At 38.7% G+C, this 8,436-nt stretch overlaps 1 protein-coding gene across 1 annotated transcript in view; it reads right to left on the bottom strand.

The window, feature by feature from the left end:
- Positions 1-941: 941 nt before the first annotated feature.
- The window catches only part of cd276 (CD276 molecule), a gene marked incomplete in the record, with an annotated part of 90,912 nt that continues 83,417 nt past the window's right edge, over positions 942-8,436 (bottom strand). The window contains 1 exon segment of the mRNA XM_014023625.1: positions 942-1,800.

Below are 8,436 nucleotides of genomic sequence, written 5' to 3'. Positions count from 1 at the left end.
TTTTTTCTTCCCTTGTAAAGAACTGTTTTTATACATACATAATATTTTTTCTTGCAAGTACTCAGTTTTCGAAACTCACAAACCTATTTCAAATGGGCCATGTCCTCTTTCCCTACAGGATTTAGAAGTCTTTGCAGAGATTTCAGCATTTGGACAGCACTGGATGCATCTCTCACTACTAGAATACAGAAATATCTTCGAGACTGGCACTTTCTTCTTTAATTCCCACTACAGTTTTTTCCCCTCAACTCCTAAATGAGAAAATGAGCTCTTCTCAGTGAAGAGCCAACCAAATAAACTCCTTTTTTTTGGGCCCGGAGCCACTAATCTGTAATTTAATTTCATGCGGGTGTCTTGTGCTTGAGGACACACAGCAAGGTCAAGGGCGACTGTACAGAGGGATCTGTATGTTTGGGCACAACCTGGAGTTTGATCAACAGTCTCAGACAGTTTAAATGGAGGGTAGTGTGTGTGTGTGTGTGTGTTTCTCTGAATAGGGAGGCTGGGGAGGTGCTTTTGCAATAGTTACACAAGTCACACTTGATGCAAGGTTGCTATTTCGCATATGACAGCAACAAACAATCACAGGAGGAAAATCCATTATTCAAAACGAGTAAAATGTTTGCTATGACTGAGCATCTGCAAACAGAGAGAGATTAGCCCTAAAACAGGGCTGCGTCAAACTGGGAACAATTCACCATGTCGGAGTTGATGTGCATGTAAATGAAATATTTGTACTACTTTGACTGTAATTCATGCTTCACTCATTATGTAGTGTAGTTGGCAGATAAATCACCTAATGGAATGTGGAAGGATGAATTCTGAACAGCACGGCTAATCCTGGGGGTGGCGAGGAAAGCATCTGTAACAAACTTGACCTTTTCCTGGCTGAACAAAAAACAAAGTGGCCGCTGTAACCGGACCAAAAACGACCAACGGCCTGGCAGTTTCACCATGTCTCTTTAATGTAAATAGGCACTGGATTATCTGGCACAAATTGGCTTTGGTATTCATACATGGATGTAAACAGGGACTTGATAATTAAAAGATTGCAATAAAACATGTACAACTTCTAACAGAGAGGATAAAACATTCCACGTCAGCTGCAGAATCTGGACGAAACAGTCTTGTGTTCATTAAAAGCAATTTCTTTCATGTAAAGCTGTCGGGTCAGTGAGGATAATCAGGATGTATGGCGCGCACCAATTGCAGTTTGTTGGATCTTAGCTGGCATTCAGTTTCAATTGCCTCCAACTTACTGAATATAGGAGAGCAGCACACACTGACAGGTACAAGTTACTCTAGCGACAGACGCTAATTAGTAAGTGCTGGAGTAATACGAGAGCCAAACTCTCTCTCTGGCAACTGAGCCAGGGTCATCTCTTTAAGTGTCTCACTTCCTATTAGACAGGAGATCTCAGGCACATGCCCCATCACAACGCATACAGAGTGATGTCGGTGACAGACAAAGGATCCTGTCACATCCTGTAGTTTTCAAACACTGACRCTGCTCTGCATAGAACACAACTCTCTCAGCTACGTTTACTCACTGCTGCAGCCCTCCATTGACAGCAGTGAGGGGAGGGCAATAGAAAATAATGGCACATGATGTGTTTATGTGTTTTGATGGAAACTCAGGGGAAAGTCTTAGAAAGAAGATGATCGACTCATCTTCTGCTCAGCGAGGCTTTGACATTCTGCAGGGGATGCTGGAAATAGTCTCCGGGTTGATGGATAGGTGGTGTGGGATTACCCGCCAGACTCATCTCCTCCTTCCCCCTCATTGTCTGGCCTCAACTCCTGGAAAAAAAAAGAAACACATAAAAACACAATAATGTGTTTTTTTCCTCTTTTTTTGAGAACAGGATGAAACACCCCACACAAATCAAATTATCTGAACCTTTAAACCACAAACAAAAGAAAATAGCGAAGAATTGACTTAAAATCCAAATTACTGATAATTTTCTACCATTATTTTTGTTATTATTATTAGAAGGGTAGTGTTCACATGAGTAAATGTCATGTGAACAAGGGGAAGTTGAAGACATTTATTTAGTCATTTAGAAACTGATTTTAAAAGCACCACACCATATTCATAGTTTTCTGTTTTAAGTATTGATTCTTATAATCTATTGTTTGACTATTGTTATGTCTTGATTAAAACAGGTTTAGATACATGCCCGAAACAACATCACAACACATAGAAAAACAGTTAATCAAACATGAGGACAGGATGTCTGTACGAGTGTCTGCGATTCAGCCATAGGCCTGTAGTGGGCGTACCAGGCACTGAAGAACCATGTAGTTATAGACCGGGACTTTCAGTTTCCAGCAGCATTGGTTTCATGCCTGCCTTGAGAGCATTAAAATCAGAGTTCACTCCAGTCACTGGTGTTGTATGGTCCTTCCCTTCACATTTTAATCTATTCAACATTCAGTTGGTTTCATCACGATTTCAGTAAACGAACACTAAATTTCCTTACAGTAGTGCATATTAAACAAGAGAGAACAAACATTGCACACATTTGGCATGATTAAAAAACGCCAATGTGATGAATATGTGCTCCCAATGCAGCAAAAGCACGTCGCTCTAAGTCTATGAAGAAAGCAAGCCATCCTCCTCTGTGTGTGTCTGTGAACTTCCCCTCACTCTCAGCCTCTGTGGACCACCCCACTGCGAGCACAGCTAAAGAAATTGTTCTCCCTGCATCATTAAACAGTTTGAATTAACTTGGCTGGAATTTAATTATGTCACACATGACGTTCTCCTACTTGAAGCTTTTAAAAGCTATACAGTTGAGTATACGCTTAGAGGTTCGGCTTTTAGATACATTATTCAACTCAGTCAGTTATATCTGCATGCAGCTGCACTTTTAAATGATTACAGTGGACTTGCCCATCAGGGAYGGGCTTAATTTCTTTTTCCCGGTCAGATAACCAACATATGTACCCTGAGAGGAGCTAATAGCCTCCGAGTCATGASAGTGGAAACTCTGCTTGTGCTTTGTGTTCCACTAAGACTTCACTTGTCTACACCTGCCAGAAACCTTCTCGTACCTTAGAGAAACTGCAACAAGAATAGCTTTAAATAGCCTTGAACAGCGAGCGACTTTTTGTGTTTGAAGCACTCCCTTTTTTGATATATATTAGGAAGTGCAAGAATAGTTGTGTTAGGAAACAGCTTGTATCTCATAATTGATGCTAATTATCATCCCTTCATTGTGTTTTACACATGACAGCCACTGAAATGTGTTTAAGTTTTAAATGAAAACCCTAAAGGCATTGCTAACTGCTTGAAAATGTCAAAACAAAAACTGATACAGTTAAGGAGTCTGTCATTCTAAATGGCATGCATCTTGGAAGATTAGAAAGCGCACTGCAAAATATGTGCTTTATGGAGTTTTATCAAATGTCCAGCTTTCATTTGCTCGCCGTCGGGAAGAAATCCAACTTGCCATCAGATCCATCACCCAAAGGAATACAACACTAGTTACATAATACATTTTTCCTCACATTCAGATCTTTCCCCATGTCCCTGTAGAGACTGGAAACAGCAATTTTAAATGGGATCTGTTGTGTCAAAAGGTCAGAGGTAAGACAACAAATGCACATCTTCAGCACAGCTATTTAAAATGAACCAAAAATAAAGATGGTTAGAGCCCATCAAAAAGTAAAATTCAAGTTAAGGTCTCAACAGCCAGCGTCTCTCAGTCACGGCAGGAACAACTATAACTTCACCTCAACACCTGAGACACAAGCTGATGGACAGATTCATTTACTGCAGGTAAAACGGATAGAAGACTAATTTACTCAGGCTACAGCAGATTGTTAAAGTGAATGATACAAAGGTGCAGAGTGTTTAATCCAATGAAGCCCAGTTCTGTTCTGCTCTGCCTTCAAACTGACACTGAAATATCACTCGAACCACTGGTTATATCGTTAAAAAAAGTAAATCTGTTGAACATCATGCCAGTTACTACTTTAGTTTTTGACTTTGACAGAAGCAACAACAATCAGAGTGACTTTCAAAGACTAACACCAGATATCACACACAGAAAGAAGAGGACTGCGAACAACCTTGAAGACAAAGTCAGAATAACAAGGAAGCAGCTAAACGCTGGTGATACTTAAAGAGAATTATTGAGCAATTAAAACTAACATCACAACAGTTTTTCGGCACACAATGTATAATTACAATATAATGTATACTACTCATAGAGAATATACAGCTCCAACTTTAATGATACAGTTATATTTAAGCAGATACCTCACAAGCCTACAATGGAAATAAGATCCCAGAGGTCTTGCAGGAGACAAATAGTGGCATATAAAATATATTTAAATAGTGGTTATCTCATTGGTGTGGGGAGGGAATATAATAGGCTATTGTTATTAGGCTTAACTATGCATGGTCTTTGAGTAAACTGTACTGTATACTGCGTTGAATAAAGCAAGGTGTAATTGTCTCTACATTTCCACAGCACCTTTGTTTTACCAGATTATATATTTAAATATCTATATATAGAGATTTACAGTGTATTTGTGTTCATGTTTGAATTTGATTTGATTTATTGATTTAACAGGAAAAGATTACTAAAAATCAAGCCTGACTCAGCATAATTGCTGTTTTACAGGAATACCTCAGAATTCATTAAGATGCTTCTGTCTGGTGTCACATCATCAATAAACACTAGTGACCCAGTGCCATGAGCTGCCATGCTTGTCCATTATATAACTATAACTTGATTATGTTTTAGTAAACAAACTTTGTGTTGAATGTCCAAACAGATATGCATCTAGCTGTATGTTGCAAAAGTTACTGCCAAAATAGGTTGTAGATGAGAGGACTGGCTCCACACTCATTTCAATTAGTGTTAGGTGCGACAGAGTGACTTTCTGTCCAATACAGCCTTTTGAGTAACTCTGGAACGTTTTTTAAAGATGTGTATAAATGTGCACATTTTCAACATAAGGCATTAAACAAATCCAAACAACAAATGAGGAAACATGAAATCTGGTAAAACTAAGCATTATGTGCCTTAAGTGGTGTAGACTGAAAACAGAAGTAAAGGTAATTTACATAAATGCACTGAAAAGACAATAGTTAGTATACAACTGCCCAGGACACTTTTGAATGAGGTTTGGACATAGTATGGTCACACATTTGCTTAAAAGTAATACTTTCCAACAGACATCTAAAATTGACTGTCTCCTCTCTCAAGTTAAAAGCACACCATGCACAGAGGAGCAAAGCGAGCTCTAAACCCCAGAGGCCAGTGCAGAGAAAGTACAATCTGATACCAGATGTAAAGTGACAAACTTGGAGCTATTCACTTGTGTTTACTTTGTTCAACAAACACATTAATGCAGGGTGTGAGATCTGCTTATATGCACTCAAATATCTCATAAATTACCATATAACATTATAAAAAGCAAATCAAAGTGAACAAAAAAACCCTGTAAAAATAATAGTTTAACAGATCCTGTGGCCAAATGGTAGTCTTTTAGCTCCTAGAAATGCGTGTAACCATGTGTGTGTGTGCATGTGTGTGTTTATCATTCACTAAGACCACCCGGCAGAGGCTGGAAAAGCTTTCCTCGTTTGGAAATCTGAGATTCGAGTGAGATTATTCTCATCTAGCTCTCAACAAGAAAACAACCAAGTGATAAAGGGTTCCCTGTGTCTCGTGTTTCCTGAAGAATGGCACAGACAGCTAATAGGAACAGTATTGAAATATGTAGCAGGCCTGTGCCTGATGGAGGGAGAGGGGGGAAAAAAAGCAGACCTGTGCAGTGATAATTCACACAGGTCACAACACATAACAATAATCATGGTGAATGATGGAGTAATGCAGCAACTCCTGCGACAGAGCTTTCCACTTTATCCCAATAACACTAAGCTAGAGTGAGGTGTCTGACAGATCATTCTGTTGCCACACTGTTATTCCAAAGCAACAACCAACGCCATGCTCTCAAAATCTTCCTCCTTTATCAGCTCTTTATCCTGCATGGTGCAGCTGGTGCTACCCATTCCCAAATAGAAAAAAAAACACACTTTCCAGGCCCCGTGGTGTTAATTATACATCTAAAAACATATTCCCCCTCAGAGCCTGCATGGGACATGGAAATGCATTATAGTCGATTCTTCACTTCAAACTAAAGGACCATTTAAAGAGGCACCAGTGGTAAACCCCAAAGGCGAGGTGACTTGGTGCCTAGAGGACAATAGAAGGCCAAAAGAAGAAAGTGTTCCTGTTTGTTCTGCACTCACACTGAGATGCCGGCGGACTCAATGGGTAAGTCAGTCATTTACCTTTTGTACCACTTTTGTCAGCATGTTAATCTGAATGAATATTTAGATTCACACAAGATGGCATGACAGGCACCCTCCACCTGTGTTGTGATTGATTTGTTCTCTGATGCGGCTTGAAGGTGACTGTCACCTTATGAGATGGACCGAGCAGAGCAGAGGGACAGGTAAAGAGTTAACAATCAGATGAAGTTCAATACACAGTTTAGCCCATCATGGGAGGACACACTCCATTTTTAGTGAAATTTACAGAGTTTAGTTTCTCACTTTTATTTAAAAAAACTGAAAGTGTAAAAAACAACTCATTCAACAATGTGTAAAAATGGTTTGATTATTATTTTTTTTGGAGTTGTTTATCCTCCACTGCCGCTTTACTGGTGAAAAAAGCAAAGAAATGTATGAATGGGAATGACAGACAATCAGACAGCTGCATTAAAAACAAATCCTGCATGTTAAACTACATAGACACATTTGAGCAAATGAGAGTAAAATGATCTCTGATTGAATGTTTGCAAATGCAACACAATTAACTTGCCTGTGGTGATAAAACAATCATACTTTTAGTTCAAATCCTAATTCTCACATCAGCGTTATCAAGAGTGTTTCAACAGTAAGACTTCAGAGCACTTAAATTTTTAATGAATTGCTCACTGTCTTTGATCATGGTCTATCTTACATTATTAGTCATTTTTTTCAGACCCCAACCCCACCTCACCAAAAAAACAGCTCAGAGACATTTAGCCTGATGTGGGTGTTTAAATAGTCGGAGAATGAATTCTGTTTTAATGTTTTACAGTTTCTCAATAATGGGATAATGTGTGCACATCTCAGAAAGCTACACATGAAAGTTATGAGCAATATGTCTTGCATATTCTCATCACATCGGGGGGTCTGTTCAGTGGTTACGTTTATACCATCTGTAAATTCTCCTGTGCTCTCTTTGATGAACCCAAGCTTTGTAAACAATGTGCTGGGATCYGCACAGAAACACTGACTTGTACTAATGAATGCCAGTCTCCACTGATTGCTGGGAACAACATTTCTAAAGTAAAAAGCTCTCAGCGATTTGGGAGAAAACTAACTTTAATGTTGACAAAATCAGCAACGATTTTATGGATCTAACAAATGCCCAGAAACCATCTTTTGTATCAGTGCAGGCAAAAAAAAGTGAACAGTGTTTGGAAAATTATGTACTGCTAATACACTACAGAGACAGTCATTGGTGACCACTCAAAATGCATAATTTTTGTACAATTCTTAATATAAGCACAGCAGCAAATAAATAAATAAATAAATAAATGATGTATGCTTCCTTTTCTTTTTAAAACTCTGTTGCAAGCTCATACACATGTATGATGCTTTGGTTTTTAACCACATGTGGCTAATTTTAAGAGTGCAGTCATGGAAGAAACAAATCAATGCAAATCTTTGTTTCCTATATTTCCAGATGTGTTGTGCCACCTTTAGTGCAGAAAACCTATTAAAAAAGAAGAATATAGTTGTGCCTAAAGCCATTTTAGTCATTTTTTCCACCCTTATTAGCTGCCATTCCTTATCCTCCAATCTTGTGTTCACTTGTCTCGTCCATGCACTCACCGAATGTTTTCTAACATCAACACGCCACTGATTTTGTATGTCACTACATCTGAAATATAAGTATTCTATAGTTGCTAATTGAGCCTAGAGGCAGTTGGTCTAATTGAAGACTTGTGTACTTTTTTTTTTGCCACAAACCAGCAGAGGAGTAGCTCTCTCAAGATGTCGGCTCTCTGCTGAGAGGTAAACAGAGCAGAACTCTTGCTGTGGTTATTAGCTGTCATTGATCAGTGGTTTAGTCGCTGCAAGTCCCACCACAGCACCAGTATTACCAGGCTCATTAAAAAAAATTAATACAAAAGTAAAAAGAAACAGTGGATTTAGCACAGCACTCCCCTATTTGTATATTTTCACTGCAAAATTTCTAAGCTGATGGGCATTTGCCAAAGTCACACAAGACTGCTTTATCTGGAAAATAAAATATTTTAAAATAACTTCAGATTTTTTGTCTCCATATTCTACCTGTTTCTATTTTGTACCTCATCCCTTGAGACAGAAGTACACAGAAAACTGAATGTACTAAGCAACAT

This window comes from Austrofundulus limnaeus, unplaced genomic scaffold (assembly GCF_001266775.1).
Source record: "Austrofundulus limnaeus strain Quisiro unplaced genomic scaffold, Austrofundulus_limnaeus-1.0 Scaffold381, whole genome shotgun sequence".
NCBI lineage: Eukaryota > Metazoa > Chordata > Actinopteri > Cyprinodontiformes > Rivulidae > Austrofundulus > Austrofundulus limnaeus.
The sequence above is the reverse complement of the archived record's forward strand: the minus strand, read 5'-3'. Positions and strand labels throughout refer to the sequence as shown.